The sequence below is a fragment of the Meles meles genome, chromosome 16, assembly GCF_922984935.1.
Source record: "Meles meles chromosome 16, mMelMel3.1 paternal haplotype, whole genome shotgun sequence".
NCBI lineage: Eukaryota > Metazoa > Chordata > Mammalia > Carnivora > Mustelidae > Meles > Meles meles.
In genome coordinates this window covers 7,594,490-7,614,989 of record NC_060081.1, presented here as the reverse complement: position 1 = coordinate 7,614,989, position 20,500 = coordinate 7,594,490, and the positions used below count along the sequence as shown (strand labels likewise).

Below are 20,500 nucleotides of genomic sequence, written 5' to 3'. Positions count from 1 at the left end.
GCAGCTGTTTTGTCTCTCCTAGAGGATGTTACATGGCCTGAACCTTCCAGTCCTTTTCAGGGTCTTCAGGCAAAGAGTGATCTCACTACTGGCCAACCTTGTGGTTTATGGCTACTGGACCTAAGATTTCTTTCTGGGCTCACTAACCTTAAGTTTACTAACTCCTCTGCTTGGGCACTTTATCAGATCAGGCACCCGTGTTCCTCCTGTGTCTCTTGAGACACCAAGAAGCCACCTAGAATTCTGTCCTACTCATCTCCTGTGCCCTTTGCAGAAAAGAATGTCTCACAGTAGAGCAGATTTCTAAGGATTTTATATCTGATGTTATAGCACTAGGGTAGCTTGTTTATGTTGGATTCCTTCCCCTCTGTTTATCTTCCAATATTTCCCCAAGATTCACAATTCCTTACCTTATTCCTTGCAAAAAGTAGTTGTTTTTTTCTGCTTGTAGAGTTCCAGATATATTTTCGTACATCTCAGGGTGAATTCATTTGTGTTCATAATGGATTCATAGATATCCAAATTTGAGGAAACAGATAAAATGAGGTCCCCTACTCTGCCACCATCTTGCTTCCTGTCCTCTCAAATAATTTTTTTGTTTTCATTGATAAGATGATCAATCAGGTGCAGCCAAAATGGGGGGGGATACATGGGACACTCAGGAAAACAAAGTTTATTTTTCTTACATTTTCTAGAGAAACCATAATACTCCATACAGGTGATTACCTGGATAAAGGCAGAAGATCTGCCAAGAGATGGGTCAGCAAGCATTTTGGGAGACTGAAGAGTGAGAAGGCTCAGGAGCAAATATTTTTACTGGGGTGAAGGTGGGGCACATAAATAATAGGCACTGATAAATTTGTGCCTGCATTTAAATATCTCTAGATCATCACATGGGGAGGGCAAGAAGGGAAGCTTGTGGCAAAGTCCAGCCTTATCACAACAGTGCATGTGGTCATCAGGGAAAACTGCTACCAAGACTTTGGTGGACATGCTGGAGTAGGAGGAAAAAGTGAAGTGTAAAATTTTGCAAACAATTGAAACACCTATGTAATAATCACCACCATAATTAATGATTAATTAATCAATATGCCCTTAATAAGTTTTATTTATTATAGATAAAACTTATTATCTTAATATCTTATTAAAAACTTACTTAAACTTTTCATAAAACTCATCTTAAAAATTTGTTATCTTAATAAATCATATCTATGCTCTTAATATGTTTCTTCCTATGGTGCTGTTGCAATTTTTTATCATTTTCTTAATTCTTTATTTAAATTCAATTTAGTTAACATATACTGTATTATTAGTTTCAAGGGTAGAATTTAATGATTCATCAGTTACATATAACACCTAGGGCTAATTACATCAAGTACCTCCTTAATATCCATCACCCAGTTCCCCATTCCCCACTCACCTCCCATCTAAAAACCTTAATATGTTCTCCACACTTAAGAATCTGTTATGGTTTGCCTCCATCTCTGCTTTTATCTTATTTTATTTTTCCTTTATTTCCCCTATGTTCATCTGTGTTGTTTCTTAAATTCCACATATGAGAGGAATCATATGGTATTTGTCTTTTGCTTTTGGACTTATTTGCTTAGTATAATGCACCCTAATACACTCTAGCTTCACCCACATTGTGGCAAATGGCAAGATTCCATTTTTTTGATGCCTGAGTAATATTCCATCACACACACACATCTATGTATATTTCTATAGCAATAGCTATAGATATAGATATAGATAGATATGTAGATATATTTATCCCATTCATCTGTCGATGGACATCTGGGCTCTTCCCATAGTTTGGCTATTGTGGACATTGCTGTTATAAACATTGGGGAGCCAGTGTCCCTTCAGATCACTGTGTTTTTACCTTGTGTACCAATACCCAATAGTGCAATTGCTGGGGGTAGGGAGACTATATTTTTAACTTTTTTTATTTGACAGACAGAGATCACACGTAGGCAGAGAGGCAGACAGAGAGAGAGGAAAGAACGCAGGCTTGCTGCTGTACAGAGAGCCCGAGGTGGGGCTCAATCCTAGGACCCTGGGATCATGACCTGAGCTGAAGACAGAGGCTTTAACCCACTGAGCCACCCAGGCGCCCCTATTTTTAACTTTTTGAAGAGCTTCCATACTCTTCCTTGCTCTTTTCCAGAGTAGCTGTACCAGTTTGTCTTCCTACCAATAGGGATAGAAAGTTTCCCTTTCTCCACATCCTCACCTTATCTGTTTTTTCCTGTTTTCTTAATTTTAGCCATTCTGACTGGTGGGAGGCAGTATCTTATTTTGCTTTGAATTTCTTTTTCTCTGATATGAGCATTTTTCCATGTCTGTTTACCATTTGAATGTCTTCTTCTTGGATCAATGTCTGTTCAGGTATTTCCATTTCTTGACTGGAGTTTGTGTGTGTGTGTGTGTGTGTGTGTGTGTGTGTGTGTGTGTGTAGTTTGAGTGTTATTTATAGATTTTGGATACTAACCTTTTATCTGATATATAATTTCAGGTATCTTCTCCCATTCTATAGGTTACCTTTTAGTTTGTTGACTGTTTCTTTTACTATGCAAAAGCTTTTTATCGTGATGAAGACCCAAAAATTTCATTTTTAAATTTTCTTCTCTTGCCTTTGGAGACATGTCTAGCGAAGTTGCTTCAGCTGAGGTTGAAGAGGGTGCTGCCTCTGTTCTTCCCCTAGGATTATATGGATTCCTGATCACATTTAGGTGTTTCATAAATTTTTGAGTTTATATGTGTGTATGGTATAGGAAAGTTATCCAGTTTCCTTCTGTAAATTGCTGTCAAATTTTCTCAACAATATTTGTTGAAGAGACTGTCTTTATTTTGTTTATCTTTTATTTTTTAAGTTTTTGTTTGTTTGTTTTTGTTTTTCTTTTGTTTTGTTTTGTTTTTTGACAGTGAGATAGAGAGCACAATTAGGCAGAGAGAGAGGGAGAAGCAGGCTTGTTACTGAACAGGGAGCCTAATGCAGGACTCCATTCCAGGACCCTAGGATCATGACCTGAGCCAAAGACAGCTGTTTATCCAACTGAGCCACCCAGGAGTCCCTATTTCCTTTTTCTTATTTGTATTCTTTCCTGCTTTGTCAAAGACTAGTTGGCCATAATGTTGAGAGTCCATTTTTGTGTTCTCTATTCTGTTCTGTTGATTTATATGCCTGCTTTTGTAGCAGGACTATTCTGTCTTGATGACTATAACTTTGTAATACAGCTTGGAGTCTGTAATTGTGATGTCTCGAGCTTCGGTCTCCTTTCTCAACATTTCTTTGGCTTTCCAAGGTCTTTTCTGGTTCCATAGAAATTTGGGGGCTGTTTGTTCCAGCCCTATGAAAAATTCTGATGTTATTTTGATAAAGATCGCATTAGATGTTTTGATTGTTTTGGGTAGCATAGACATTTTAAAATATTGGATGAATATTTGTTCATCCAATCCACATGCATTGAATGTTTTTCCCCCCTTTTCTGTGTCTTCCTCAATTTTTTTTCATAAGTTTTCTATGGTTTCTAGAATACAGATCTTTCCAGCAAGATACTTCCTAATAGGAAAGTTTAATATTTTACTGATTTTTACTTTCATTTTTTTCTTTTTAAATGTGTGTGTTGTACACATGTGTTGTACACAGTGTGAGTCACACCTTAATTTTTAAGTGCACAATACAATATTTTTAGAACTTATTACAATGCTGTCTATAACTTATTAATGTTGCCAACTATGAAATTTCTTTATTTGAAAATAAAGGTGAAATGGCATGCAGTTTTTCTTAGTGGACTTGATAAGCACTCTTATGAATGTTTCAAGATTATTGAGTACAACAGTCAAGAAAGAATCCCTGATTCTTTCTTGAGACACATAGGTGACTCAGTTGGGGGAGCTTCCAGCTCTTGGTTTCAGCAAGAGTTATGGCTTGTGAGATAAAGCCCTGTGTAAGGCTTTGTGTTCAGTGGGGAATCTACTTGAACATTCTCTCCATCTGCCCCTGCCCAACATGCTCTCTCTCCCTCTCTCCCTAAATAAATAAGCAAATCTTTAAAACAATAGAATTCTTGAGACATTAATGGTAAAACCTATAAGTTTATATAAGGAGCGTGAGGACAGGATCCATGAGGAGAAAGAGGGTGACTTTTGCTGTATGAAGCTGATTGCTATATGCTTAGTGCTCAAAGGGGAGGGGATGTGCAGGGTGTATTAGACCAGAAGTATTTTCTTGAAATTTGTACTTATGAAACTACTTTTGCAAGATTTCTCTGGTGATTATATAATTCAGTGCAATATTAATTATTGTGAAAGTGCAGGCAATCTTGAGATCCCTTAAGAACTTGCACAATATGTATTTTTTAAAATATTTTATTTATTTGACAGACAAAGAACACAAGTAGGCAGAGACGCAGACAGAGAGAGAGAGGGAAGCAGCCTCCTTGCTCAGCAGAGAGCCCTATGCGGGGCTCGATCTCAGGACCTTGGGACCATGACCCGAGCCAAAAGCAGAGGCTTTAACCCACTCAGCCACCCAGGCGCCCCTGCACAATATGTATTTCATCCTTTTTAAAATCACGCAAGCTTAGGATGCCTGGGTGCTTGTTTGGTTAAGTATCTGCCTTCAGCTCAGGTAGTTATTGTAGAGTCCTAGGATCAAGCCTTAAGTCAGGCTCCTTGCTTGGTAAACATTCTTCTTCCTCTGATCCTCCCTTGCTCTTATCGTCTCTCTTAAAAAAATAAACAAAATTTAAAAAATAATAATACGAAAGCTATAGGAGAGATTTCTGTTCTAAAAGTGAACATTTTTCTAATTCCCTCATCAGTTCCTTTCAGAACAATTTTTAGTCCTGAAATCTTTAAGGTTGTTGAAGGGTAAAGGGCTCATCTTCTGTGACTTGCTCAGCCAAACAGGGATTATAGAAATGTCCCTCCTTATTGACTGAAACTGGTCACAATCTCTCAGTACAAGTAACTATTACAGAAGGCCATTGTTGTAGAGTCCAGAGTGGATATCAAGGTGAATTCGTTTCAAGTAGTAACGACAATCTGTCAAATTGGTGAAAGGGTCAGGAACTACTTACGTGTATCTCAACAATAGGAGACAACAAAGTGAGACAACATATTAGAATTAATATTAAATTTTATTTATTTATTTATTTGTCAGAGAGAGAGAGAGCACAAGAAGGCAGAAAGGCAGGCAGAGGCAGAGAGAGAAGCAGGCTCCCCACTGAGCAAGGAGCCCAATGCAGGACTTGACCCCAGGACCATGACCTGAGCTGAAGGCAGAGGCTTTAACATACTGAGCCACCCAGGTGCCCCTCTAGAATTAATATTAAAATAAAAATAAGAACAATCACAGAAAGCAGGGGCCCTTGGGTGGCTCATTTGATTAAGAAGCTGACTTGACTTTAGCTGAAATGATGATTGCAGGGTCCAGAGACCCAAACCTGTGTCAGGCTTGTTGCTCAGCAGGGAGTCTGCTTGAGGATTAACTCTCTCCCTCTCCCTCTATCCCTTCTCCCATTCATGGACACATTTTCTCTATTTAAAATAAACAATAAATCTTTTAAAAAATGTGTAATTGGAGACTTTTTAGTGTGGACCATAATCCACCTCCCGACCAGGAACTTAATCAATCATTAAATGACAATGTAGGATATTAACAACAGTTATTTGGGTATTTATATCAGTAAATAAATCTGATATATTTTATTTTTAAAATGGAGCATAGATGCAACATTCTGCTTTATTAATGGCACATACTCCTTGTGCTTTTTTTTTAAAGACATCTAGTGCCATTCTACCAATTGTAGAATTGGTTTATGCATTTGAGTTACATTAGTATTTAAAAATATTTTGCTGCTTTGAGAGTCGTGTAACACTTGAATCCTTTACTAAGGGTCTCCATGTGCTGTATGGCATCTTCTAAACCTACTGATGGAAGAAAAATAGGTGTCATATGGTCATACTAATGAAACATGAATATTGGGGCACGTGGGTGGCTCATTGTGTTAAAGCCTCTGCCTTCAGCTCAGGTCATGATCTCAGGGACCTGGGATCGAGCCCCACATTGGGCTCTCTGCTCTGCAGGGAGCCTGCTTCCTCATGTCTCTCGGCCTGCCTCTCTGCCTAGTTGTGATTTCTCTCTGTCAAATAAATAAAATATTAAAAAAAAGAAACATGAATGTTGCCCAACATTGTTTTAGATATGGAAGAATAGCTGGACTTGTGATAGTCTTAGTGCTACAACCTTTCATCCAAGCATAACCTATAGTACCTCTTTCAGCCCAGCCTAGTGAAAGCCAGGGTCAAAAATTTGCCCCACATAATCACTATGTCCCATTGGATGCTAGCCATTTGATGTGTGATGGTCTTGTCCAGTAAGTAGCAAGCCAATCCGTTCCCTGTAAATTAATGGTATGGTCACAGGTTTCTGCGGTGAGTCATCCCATTTGGCAAGTGCTATTGGGTCATGAATCAAGTATATGTTTTTGCTGTTCACTGCATAAAAGGGCCCTTGGCTTAAATTTCTTATTGTTGGAGTAAGTCACATATATCCACTCCATACTTGACATAATCCTTCCTGAGTTTATTCATAAGAAGGAATATGTAGTTGGGAAATTTGTCATCAGAGCCAATTTGTTGGTTGGCATATTCAGTTAAAATTGTGATAATTTGAGGATAAGAGAAAGGCCTCCCATGGCCTGGAGAGTCCATGTAACATTTAGCATAAGACAGTAAGAAACATTCTTTTTTAGTGATAGAAATATCCCTGTATGCACTAGTATTGGGGTGTTTTCATATTGGGCCTGATTTAAGGTGGCCACTTGTACTTGGCTAAAGTATCTACTTGTAATTTATGTCAATAAATGATGTCTTCCAGGACAAATATGGCTAAGAGATAAAACTATCATGAAACCTGATGTCCATATGTAACTGTATCTTAATTATGAAGACTCACTGAAAAGTAGGAGATGAATTGTTCCAGAAGATAAGAGCATTCCCAAGTACATTTTCCAGTGCTATTATATGAAAGGTCATTATTTCTACAAGTCCATATTTAACCTCATTGAATGGGGTACACTCTGACTTTTAAGGCACAATTTTGTTACCCAGGCATGTAGAATCAATCAAGGAGACAGGTGATTTTTTTTTTAAAGATTTTATTTATTTATTTGACAGATAGAAATCACAAGTAGGGAGAGAGGCAGGCAGAGACAGAGAGGAGGAAGCAGGCTCCCTGCCAAGCAGAGAGCCCGATGCGGGGCTCGATCCCAGGACCCTGGGATCATGACCTGAGCGAAAGGCAGAGGCTTTAACCCACTGAGCCACCCAGGCGCCCCTAGGAGACAGGTGATTTACACAACTGTGAAATCCATCCCATTGCCCACATGTTTAAATATTCATATGCCTATTGGGTACCTTTTATTATCTCCATGGGGTAACAAACAAGAACATGGTCTCTATGTGAGCTATTATGGCAATCTCTCTGAATTTAGCCTGGTTCTAGCTCAGACAAAAAACAAACATTGAAAGATAATCAAAACTAGAATCTAACATCTAAACAGATACTTTAATGAAACACCTTTTTTTCCTCTCTAAATTTACCATCATTTCTGGAGATAGCCAAATCAGGACTAATTTGTTTGTAAAGCAAATCCAGTTTTTAACAAAGTTAGCCTAATTATTTATGTAAGCTCAGCAAGAACACTGATTGTTTATATGGATTCTTTAAAATCTGCTTTGTTTGGAATTTTTCATAAGGAATCTCTAGATTGAAATTTTGGGGGGCCAGATCCAAGCCAAATATTTTACATTAGACTTGCTGGCAATACCTATAGAAGTTGTATTCCTCTAGAGGTCTTCAGTACTTCCTGCATCTTCCAGGAAGTGCCATTCTTTACACACCTGGTTAGACAACTAGGAACTCCATAACAAGATATCAGGCCAAATTTACAAGGGATTTTATTGGCTTCAAAACCTCAACCTTAATTCCTTAAAGCTGTCTTATCATTTTGAAGACTATGCAGACCTCATTCACACGTGACATTCCAGCTGAAGCCTTTGCAATATAACCAGATTCCAGTGGTGTCTTGCTGCTAGGAGAACACATTCTCATGGAACATATGCAAATGATTATAATTGCCTAGGAAGAAAGAATAATCACTGAGAGTTTCTGAATTCTACGGTGTTCAGTTAGCGAGAAAAGATAAATGCTTCAATTTCTTCACAATGGGATATTTTCTCATTTTCCTTCATTAATTTATTTCTATATTTTTGGATTTATTTTAAATGTAGCTTTTCTATTAGTTCTGGAAATTCTTACCCAGATCTTTTTTATGATTTCAAATATATCAAACACCTGTATTTGTCAAAAACCCTTTCCATGAATTGCCTTGAAGGCAGAACCAATTTTGAAAAAACATCAGTACAATAACAGTAAATAAAAAATAATTCAGAAATAGATTTGGTTAAAGATCTAATATGATAATTTATTATAATTAAGTTGAAGAGGAAATATGATTATTTCTGTGACACAACAAACATTTCTATAATCAATTAAAGACTTCTTTACCAGGACATATTGTAATTTCATGAATTTCATATATTTTCTAGAATAGTTACAGCATTTACCTGTACAATACAACTTAAGGCTTAGCATTATTGTTATGAGAATGCTGCTCAAGGATCTTCACATGCCAACTAAGCATGATGAGTAAAAAGAACTTCATCTACCATTTAAATCTTTTAGAGTTTGTTTAAAAATATCAGAAAGTTTGGGGCACCTGAGTGGTTCAGTTTGTTAATCATTTGCTTTCAGCTCTGGTCATGGTACTGGGGTCCTGGGGTCTGGATGTCCTAGAATCTAGCCCTCTACTGAGCCTACATCAGACTCCCTACTCAGAAGGGAACCTTCTTTTTCCTCTCTCTGCCTGTTGCTCCACCTGCTTCTCCTCTCTCTCTCTCCCTATTTGTCTCTGTGAAATATATAAATAAAATATTTTCAAAATATCCTAGAAAGTTTAAATAAGATGCCTAAAATATGTTAGATCGTTATAAATCTAATATTTATGTTTAACCAAGGTGACAATAAGGGATTCTACAGTAAATTGTTTATTTTCTGCAATACATAGCTCCTTCAATGATGGAATTTAATTAATTAATTATTTAATTAATTAATTTAGGCTCCATAGCCAATGTGGAGCTTGAATTTAAAACCCTAAGTTCAAGATTGAATGCTCTACAACTGACCCCTGAGGGGCTCTGAGAATGTTTAATTTTCTTAAGTAATGAAGACCTGATGTTAAGAAAAATATAAGTTGTGGGTTTTTAACTAAATAAAGGAAATAAAACAAAATAAAAGGCAACAGTAACAACAAACAAACAAAAAATCAAACAAACAAACATACATACAAATAAAGAAAACAAACAATCAAAAGCACCTGGTTTTCCAGGCAGAAAAAAAGAGAAAGGAGGGGAGGAGTCAAGATGGCGGAGAAGTAGCAGCCTGAGACTACATCAGGTAGCAGGAGATCAGCTCGATAGCTTATCTAAACATTGCAAACACCTACAAATCCAACGGGAGAGCGAAGAGAAGAAGAACAGAAACTCTAGAAACAGAAAATCAACCACTTTCTGAAAGGTAGGACTGGCGGAGAAGTGAATCTAAAACTACGGGAAGATAGACCGCGGGGGGAGGGGCCGGCTCCCGGCAAGCGGCGGAGGAATGGAGCACAAAATCAGGACTTTTAAAAGTCTGTTCCACTGAGGGACATTGCTCCAGGGGCTAAACCGGGGTGAAGCCCACGTGGGGCCACCATGGCCCCAGGCCCCGCAGGGTCACAGAAGGATCGGGGGTGTTGTAGTGTCGGAGAGCTCGCAGGTATTAGAACGGAGAAGCTGGCTGGAGAGACAGAGCTGAGGACTAAACTCTCAGCTCGGGGTTACCTTGAACTGGTCGTGGGCTGGGTGAGCTCGGAGCGCGGCTAGAGGCTGGGGATAAGGGAGTGATTGGGTGCTGTCCTCTGGGGGCGCACTGAGGAGTGGGGTCCCAGGCTCTCGGCTCCTCCGGGCCGGAGACTGGGAGGCCGCCATTTTCATTCCCATCCTCCGGAACTCTTCGGAAAGCGTTCAGGGAACAGAAGCTCCCAAAAGTGAACCCGAGCCGATTACTTAGTCCGGCCGCCAGTAAGGGCTGTGCAATCCCGCCTCGGGCAAAGACACTTGAGAGTCACTACAACAGGCCCCTCCCCCAGAAGATCAACAAAATATCCAGCCAGGACAAAGTTCATCTATCAAGGAGAAAACAGATTCAATTCCTAAGACAGCAGAGCAATTCCAGAGGAGGAGAAAGCAAAGCACGGAACTCATGGCTTTCTCCCCATGATTCTTTAGTCTTGCGGCTACTTCAATTTTTTTTTCTTTTTTCAATTTTTTTTTCTTTTTTCTTTTTTCTTCTTCGGCTAAATTTTTTTTAAACTTTTACCCTTTTCTTTTTTAACATTTTTTGACTAGTTCATCTAAATATATATATTTTTTCTTTCTTTTTTATATTTTTTATTTGTTTTATTTTTTAAATTTTTTTCTTTCTTTCTTTTTTTTCTTTTTTTTTTCAGAAGCTGTTCTTATCCCCTTTCTCCCCCCCACAATTTGGGGTCTCTTCTGATTTGGTTACAGTGCATTTTTCCGGGGTCTTTGCCACCCTTTTAGTAGTTTATTTGCTCCTTCATATTCTCTTATCTGGACAAAATGACAAGGCGGAAAAAATCAACACAAACAAAAGAACAAGAGACAGTACCGAAGGCTAGGGACATAATCAACATAGACATGGGTAATATGTCAGATCAAGAGTTCAGAATGACGATTCTGAACATTCTAGCCGGGCTCGAAAAAGGCATGGAAGATATTAGAGAAACACTCTCTGGAGATATTAAAGCCCTTTCTGGAGAAATTAAAGAGCAAAAATCTAACCAAGTTGAAATCAAGAAAGCTATTAATGAGGTACAATCAAAAATGGAGGCTCTCACTGCTAGGATAAATGAGGCAGAAGAAAGAATTAATGATATAGAAGACCAAATGACAGAGAATAAGGAAGCCGAGCAAAAGAGGGACAAACAGCTACTGGACCATGAGGGGAGAATTCGAGAGATAAGTGACACCATAAGACGAAACAACATTAGAATAATTGGGATTCCAGAAGAAGAAGAAACAGAGAGGGGAGCAGAAGGTCTACTGGAGAGAATCATTGGAGAGAATTTCCCTAAAATGGCAAAGGGAACAAGCAATAAAATCCAGGAGATGCAGAGAACCCCCCTCAAAGTCAACAAGAATAGGTCCACACCCCGTCACCTAATAGTAAAATTTACAAGTCTTAGTGACAAAGAGAAAATCCTGAAAGCAGCCTGAGAAAAGAAGTCTGTAACATACAATGGTAAAAATATTAGATTGGCGGCAGACTTATCCACAGAGACCTGGCAGGCCAGAAAGAGCTGGCATGATATATTCAGAGCACTCAACGAGAAAAACATGCAGCCAAGAATACTCTATCCAGCTAGGCTATCATTGAAAATAGAAGGAGAGATCAAAAGCTTCCAGGACAAACAAAAACTGAAAGAATTTGCAAACACCAAACCAGCTCTCCAGGAAATATTGAAAGGGGTCCTCTAAGCCAAGAGAGAGCCTAAAAGTAGTAGATCAGAAAGGTACAGAGACAATATACAGTAACAGTCACCTTACAGGCTAATAATGTCGCTAAATTCATATCTCTCAATAGTTACCCTGAATGTTAATGGGCTAAATGCCCCAATCAAAAGACACAGGGTATCAGAATGGATAAAAAAACAAAACCCATCAGTATGTTGCCTACAAGAAACCCATTTTAGACGCGAAGACACCTCCAGATTTAAAATGAGGGGGTGGAAAACAATTTACCATGCTAATGGTCATCAGAAGAAAGCTGGGGTGGCAACCCTTATATCAGATCAATTAGATTTTAAGCCAAAGACTATAATAAGAGATGAGGAAGGACACTATATCCTACTCAAAGGGTCTGTCCAACAAGAAGATCTAACAATTTTAAATATCTATGCCCCTAACGTGGGAGCAGCCAACTATATCAACCAATTAATAACAAAAATCAAAGAAACACATCAATAATAATACAATAATAGTAGGGGACTTGAACACTCCCCTCACTGAAATGGACAGATCATCCAAGCCAAAGATCAACAAGGAAATAAAGGCCTTAAATGACACACTGGACCAGATGGACATCACAGATCTATTCAGAACATTTCATCCCAAAGCAACAGAATACACATTCTTCTCTAGTGCACATGGAACCTTCTCCAGAATAGATCACATCCTGGGTCACAAATCAGGTCTCAACCGGTATCAAAAGATTAGGATTATTCCCTGCATATTTTCAGACCACAATGCTCTGATGCTAGAACTCAATCACAGGAGGAAAGCTGGAAAGAACCCAAATACATGGAGACTAAACAGCATCCTTCTAAAGAATGAATGGGTTAACCAGGAAATTAAAGAAGAATTGAAAAAATTCATGGAAACAAATGATAATGAAAACACAACAGTTCAAAATCTGTGGGACACAGCAAAGGCAGTCCTGAGAGGAAAATATATAGAGGTACAAGCCTTTCTCAAGAAACAAGAAAGGTCTCAAGTACACAACCTAACCCTACGTGTAAAGGAGCTGGAGAAAGAACAAGAAAGAAACCCTAAACCCAGCAGGAGAAGAGAAATCATAAAGATCAGAGCAGAAATCAATGAAATAGAAACCAAAAAAACACAATAGAAAAAATCAATGAAACTAGGAGCTGGTTCTTTGAAAGAATCAATAAGATTGATAAACCCCTGGCCAGACTCATCAAAAAGAAAAGAGAAAGGAGGCAAATCAATAAAATCATGAATGAAAGAGGAGAGATCACAACTAACACCAAAGAAATACAGACAATTATAAGAACATACTATGAGCAACACTACGCCAACAAATTGGACAATCTGGAAGAAATGGATGCATTCCTAGAGACATAGAAACTACCACAACTGAACCAGGAAGAAATAGAAAACCTGAACAGGCCCATAACCAGTAAGGAGATTGAAACAATCATCAAAAATCTCCAAACAAACAAAAGCCCAGGGCCAGACGGCTTCCCAGGGGAATTCTACCAAACATTTAAAGAAGAACTAATTCCTATTCTCTTGAAACTGTTCCAAAAAATAGAAACGGAAGGAAAACTTCCAAACTCATTTTATGAGGCCAGCATCACCTTGATCCCAAAACCAGACAAGGATCCCACCAAAAAAGAGAACTACAGACCAATACCCTTGATGAACACAGATGCAAAAATTCTCGCCAAAATACTAGCCAATAGGATTCAACAGTACATTAAAAGGATTATTCACCACGATCAAGTGGGATTTATTCCAGGGCTGCAGGGTTGGTTCACCATCTGCAAATCAATCAATATGATAGAACACATTAATAAAAGAAAGAACAAGAACCATATGATACTCTCAATAGATGCTGAAAAAGCATTTGACAAAGTACAGCATCCCTTCCTGATCAAAACTCTTCAAAGTGTGGGGATAGAGGGCACATACCTCAATATTATCAAAGCCATCTATGAAAAACCCACCGCAAATATCATTCTGAATGGAGAAAAACTGAAAGCTTTTCCGTTAAGGTCAGGAACATGGCAGGGATGTCCATTATCACCACTGCTATTCAACATAGTACTAGAAGTCCTAGCCTCAGCAATCAGACAACAAAAAGAAATTCAAGGCATCCAAATTGGTAAAGAAGAAGTCAAACTATCACTCTTCGCAGATGATATGATACTATATGTGGAAAACCCAAAAGACTCCACTCCAAAACTGCTAGAACGTGTACAGGAATTCAGTAAAGTGTCAGGATATAAAATCAATGCACAGAAATCAGTTGCATTTCTGTACACCAACAACAAGACAGAATAAAGAGAAATTAAGGAGTCAATCCCATTTATAATTGTACCCAAAACTATAAGATACCTAGGAATAAAACTAACCAAAGAGACTAAGAATCTATACACAGAAAATTATAAAGTAATCATGAAAGAATTTGAGGAAGACACAAAAAAATGGAAATATGTTCCATGCTCCTGGATTGGAAGAATAAATATTGTGAAAAGGTCTATGCTACCTAAAGCAATCTACACATTTAATGCAATCCCTATCAAAATACCATCCATTTTTTCAAAGAAATGGAACAAATAATCCTAAAATTTATATGGAACCAGAAAAGACCTCGAATAGCCAAAGGAATATTGAAGAACAAAGCCAAAGTTGGTGGCATCACCATTCCGGACTTCAAGCTCTATTACAAAGCTGTCATCATCAAGACAGCATGGTACTGGCACAAAAACAGACACATAGATCAGTGGAACAGAATAGAGAGCCCAGAAATCGACCCTCAACTCTATGGTCAACTAATCTTCGACAAAGCAGGAAAGAATGTCTAATGGAAAAAAGACAGCCTCTTCAATAAATGGTGCTGCGAAAATTGGACAGCCACATGCAGAAAAATGAAATTGGACCACTTCCTTACACCACACATGAAAATAGACTCCAAATGGATGAAGGACCTCAATGTTAGAAAGGAATCCATCAAAATCCTTGAGGAGAATGCAGGCAGCAACCTCTTCGACCTCAGCCGTAGCAACATCTTCCTAGGAACAACGGCAAAGGCAAGGGAAGCAAGGGCAAAAAGGAACTATTGGGATTTCATCAAGATCAAAAGCTTTTGCACAGCAAAGGAAACAGTTCACAAAACCAAAAGACAACTGACAGAATGGGAGAAGATATTTGCAAACGACATATCAGATAAAGGGCTAGTATCCAAAATCTATAAGGAACTTAGCAAACTCAACACCCAAAGAACAAACAATCCAATCAAGAAATGGGCAGAGGACATCAACAGACATTTCTGCAAAGAAGACATCCAGATGGCCAAGAGACACATGAAAAAGTGCTCCACGTCACTCGGCATCAGGGAAATACAAATCAAAACCACAATGAGATATCACCTCACACCAGTCAGAATGGCTAAAATTAACAAGTCAGGAAATGACAGATGCTGGAGAGGATGTGGAGAAAGGGGAACCTTCCTCCACTCTTGGTGGGAATGCAAGCTGGTGCAACCACTCTGGAAAACAGCATGGAGGTTCCTCAAAATGTTGAAAATAGAACTACCCTATGACCCAGCAATTGCACTACTGGGTATTTACCCTAAAGATACAAACATAGTGATCCGAAGGGGCACGTGTACCCGAATGTTTATAGCAGCAATGTCTACAATAGCCAAACTATGGAAAGAACCTAGATGTCCATCAACAGATGAATGGATAAAGAAGATGTGGTATATATACACAATGGAATACTATGCAGCCATCAAAAGAAATGAAATCATGCCATTTGCGACGACGTGGATGGAACTAGAGTGTATCATGCTTAGTGAAATAAGTCAATCGGAGAAAGACAACTATCATATGATCTCCCTGATATGAGGACATGGAGAAGCAACATGGGGGGGTAGGGGGATAGGAGAAGAGTAAATGAAACAAGATGGGATTGGGAGGGAGACAAACCATAAATGACTCTTAATCTCACCAAACAAACTGGGGGTTGCTGGGGGGAGGTGGGATTGGGAGAGGGGGAGCGGGCTATGGACATTGGGGAGGGGAGGCGAACCATAAGAGACTATGTACTCTGAAAAACAACCTGAGGGTTTTGAAGGGTCAGGGGTGGGAGTTTGGGGGAACAAGTGGTGGGTAATGGGGAGGGCACGTTTTGCATGGAGCACTGGGTGTTGTGCAAAAAGAATGAATACTGTTACACTGAAAAAATAAATAAAATGAAAAAAAAGAAAAAAAAGAGAAAGGAAAACTTTTTTTTTTACATTGTCTTAATAAAAGAAGACAAAAAAGAAAAGAAGAGAAACTCTGTCTTTTTAACAAAGAGTAGAACAGAATTTTCATCTTATACCAATGTACTTCAAAATCCATTCATTTCAACCACAAACCTGATCACATAAAAAGTATTTTGTAGACTTCCATTTCACAAACTTCCTACAAGTCTCTTCTTCATAATTTATCCTAAGCCTTTTCTTACCAAACAACCAGTCTCGTTTCAAGACAAAATTACTTTCCCCCATTAATATGTATTCCCATTCTTTATATATTTCTTATTAAAAATATTTTCTTGAATATAAATGGCTTTTCTTGTTTTCATCAGTCTTAATCACATTTAGAAGAATTTAAACTTCTAGAAACTTTAATCTCTAGTAAAAATTCAGTAATAAATTCTGAACTGTCACTTATACCAGAAGTCTTTAGATCTAAAATTCATCAATATATTTTATAATTCTAAAAACTTATGTTTTTCCCTAGTACAGTCTTTCAGGAAAAAAAAGCATATAAAGTGTTTACAGGCAAAAACAAGTATTTTTAATTTCCCCACCTTTGAAGCCAAAAAGCACAAAACTATCTTCAGTTATCAATGTTTTACTTTTTTTAAATTTGGAATAGACTTTATTATTCAATGAATACAATACAATACAACTTATCATTAACTTAGAAAACGTTCAAAGGTTTAGGATAGCAAAGATTTTGAAAGGTATTGAAGTTTTGTATATAAATATTTTCATTTATTTAACATATGTATATTTTAACTATTATCCATGAAAAGTTTGAGAGAGACAAAAGTAGCCATCCTTTTTTTTTGTTTATTTACAGCATAACAGTGTTCATTGTTTTGGCATCACACCCAGTGCCCATGCAGTATGTGCCCTCCCTATTAAGTCATCTTTTTGATGACAAAATGCAACAGAAATTCCCATGAGCTTATCTGACTTTCAGTAAAAATTGGTAGAACAAAAATCTTATATTTATTGCTGATAATTCTAAAGACATATCTACCTTAATTAAATTAACAAATTAGTTTACAGACAAATATGTTGCACGTGGGTCCACTTAAAGATCAAAGAATTTGTTCCCCACTATCAATTTTTATCTGGGAACCTGTGGGAAAGTGATTTGTCAGTTTATGTCTACAGGAACCCTTGGGATACTGCATGTTGATTAGGGGTGTACTCCATTTGATCCCCATAATGTGGTGGCCAATAGTTTGGGGTGCTCTTTGCTCCTTTATAACAAGATTAGGAAGAGCAGCAGCCAATTGAACTGGAGGAATGGAGGATGATATGTGAGCCAGTTATGCATGCTGCACTACACTATCGTGTAGAAACAGAACAAGGAAGGTCGAGGCAAAAGAGGTGAAGTGCCAACAACAGCAAGGCTGGAAGGGCATAAAAGTCCAGAGGACAAAGAAAGAAGACTCCCAGTCTGAAAGCTCCACAGCTCAGTCAGAGGAACAGACACACATTTTCTATGCACCAACAAAAAGTAAAATAGGCAAGCCACCTTAGGATAGAGAAGAAAAGGAACCTCCCTGAAACAAAAGGAGTTTCAGCAACTGCTTGGTAATATTCCTTAAAGTCCCTGTCCTAAGGTAGATTAACCAGATAACTGACTCAAATTATAATAGCAATAACACTGGAAGTGAATGAGGGAGAAAACTTTATATACAAGATTCAGGCAACCTTGATCCAGTTCTGTTAAGATGTATTCCATATCTGACACACAAAAGAAAAGGCAAACAAAGAGGAGATGAGTGACTTAGGAAAGTAGAGGGAGGAACATATAGGATCTTGGCAGAAACCAGTTTACAAGAGAGACAGGGTAGAGGCACAAAAGAAACATGAAAGATCACAGGTGACTTGGTGGATTAACAGTAGACGGGTTGATGCAGCTGATTTGATGGTTAATTGAGGGTTAGAGGGTAAGAATGGGGTGTCCTAAGGCTGCCTAAAGAAGGATGGACAGATCGGTGTTTTAGTACTGGACCATAACGGCCTGACCATATGAGATTTTGGTCCATTTTCCCTGACCTACAATAATGGTCTAATTTATATACAGAATTTCCATTCAAAGGCAAATAATGGCCCATTTTTCATCACATTGAGGCCAGGCATTATTATAGAAGAAGATGAAGTACTTCTTTAGATCCTACTGTGTAAATTGTCTTAACAGACAGCCCACAAGGGAATCCTTTGGGACTGAGAAAGTTGACCCCATAGTCAATCCATAGTCAATCCCCATAGTCAATCCCTACAAAATGAGGAAAAGAATGCTACCAACCCAGAAATCCATTACTAACGTCCTCCTCAGCTTCAAAATGACATCACATCAAGAATACTGCTGATGTTTCCTGTGGTTTAAAGAGGTGGAAGACACACCTCTTGAGCATTCTGATGCTTTTGTTCTACCTGAGAAGGGATATGTAGTTTTGCAATTTTCCTTGACTATATTAGTAAAATAATGAAGATATCCACTGAAGACTTTTTATAATAAGAAAACATTTGAGGAATTTGATGATTATATAGGATAATATGTGTATGGTTGCCTGCATTAATATAGGATATCATGTCCTCCAGGTTTTTTTTTCCTTTTGTAAGAATTTATTTATTTATTTTTTCCTTCAATTTTCTTTTAATTTCTTTTCACCATAACTGTATTCATTGCTTTTGCACCACACCCAGTGCTTCATGCAATACATGCCCTCCATATTACTCGCAGCCTGGTTCCCACAACCTCCCACTCCCCACCACTTCAAAACCCTCAGGTTCTTTTTCAGAGTACATAGTCTCTCATGGTTCATCTCCCCTTCCAATTTCATACAAATCCCTTCCCCTCTCCATCTCCCCATGTCCTCCATGTTCTCCAATTTGTTTTCTTTGCCTTTGGAGACATATCTTGAAAGAAGTTCCTGTGGCTGATATCGAAGAGGTTACTGCCTATGTTCTCCTCTAGGATTCTGATGGATTCTTGTCTCACGTTGAGGTCTTTTATACATTTCGAGTTTATCTTTCTGTACAGTGTAAGAGAATGGTCATGTCTCATTCTTCTGCATATAGCTGTCCAATTTTCTCTGCACCATTGTTTGAAGAGACTGTCTTTTTTCCACTGTATATTTTTTCCTGTTTTGTTGAAAATTATTTGACAATAGAGTTGAGGATCCATATCTGGGATCTCTACTCTGTTTCACTTGTCTCTGTGTCTGTTTTTATGCCAGTACCATGCTGTCTTGGTGATCACAGCTTTGTAGTAAAGCTTGAAATCAGGTAACGTGATGCCGCCAGTTTTGTTTTTTATTTCAACATTTCCTTAGCAATTCGGGGTCTCTTCTGATTCCATAAATTTTAGGATTATTTGCTCCAGCTCTTTTAAAAATGCTGGTGGAATTTTGATTGGGATGACATTAAAAGTATAGATTGCTCTAGGCAGTATAGACATTTTAAAAATGTTTATTCTTCCAATCCAAGAGCATGGAATGGTCTTCCATCTTTTTGTGTCTTCTTCGATTTCTTTCATGAGTGTTCTGTAGTTCCTTCAGTAAAGATCCTTTACCTTTTAGGTTAGGTTTATTCCCAGGGATCTTATGGTTCTTGGAGCTATAGTAAATGGAATCAATTCTCTAATTCCCCTTTCCGTATTTTCATTGTTAGTGTATAAGAAAGCCACTGATTTCTGTAGATTGACGTTGTATCCTGCCATGTTACTGAATTGCTGCATGAGTTCTAGTAGTGTGAGGGTGGAGTCATTGGGGTTTTTCATATAAAAAATCATGTCATCTGTGAAGAGAGAGAGTTTGAATTCTTCATTGCCAATTTGGGTACATTTTATTTCTCTTTTTTTGTCTGATTGCCATTGCTAGGTCTTCTAATACTATGTTGAACAAGAGTGGTGAGAGTGGGCATTTGTCACATTCCTGATCTCAATGGGAAGGCTGTAAGCTTTTTCTCATTGAGGATTATATTTGCTGTGGATCTTTCATAAATAGATTTTATGAAGTTCAGGAATGTTCTCTCTATCCCTATACTTTGAAGCATTTTAATCATGAATGGATGCTGGATTTTTTCAAAAGCTTTTTCTGAATCAATTAAGAGGACCATGTGGTTCTTCTCTCTTCTCTTATTGATTTGTTCTACCACATTGATTAATTTTGAAAGGTTGAACCAACCTTGTAACCCAGGGATAAATCCAACCTGTTCATGGTGGATAATCTTTTTAATGTGCTGCTGGAACCTGTTGGCTAGGATCTTGTTGAGAATCTTAGCATCCATATTCTTCAGTGATATTGGTCTGAAATTCTCCTTTTTGGTATGGTACTTGCCTGGATTAGGGATCAGGGAAATCCTGGCTTCATAAAAAGAGTCCGGAAGTTTTCCTTCTGCTTCAATTTTTTGAAACAGCTTCAGGAGAATTGGTGTTATTTCTTCTTTGAAAGTTTGATAGAATTCCCCAGGGACTCTGTCAGGTCCAGGGCTCTTGTTTTTTGGGAGGTTTTTGATTACTGCTTCAATCTCATTACTAGATATCAG

The 20,500-nt window shown here is 38.1% G+C and overlaps 1 long non-coding RNA gene across 1 annotated transcript; it reads left to right on the top strand.

Annotated features, from left to right (window-relative positions):
• The first annotated feature begins 602 nt into the window (after positions 1–602).
• Positions 603–16,829, top strand: LOC123927137. The gene is made up of 3 exons (XR_006815354.1): positions 603–787; positions 886–1,012; positions 16,794–16,829. It is a non-coding gene; the product is annotated as an uncharacterized LOC123927137 (long non-coding RNA).
• The last annotated feature ends 3,671 nt before the right edge of the window (positions 16,830–20,500 follow it).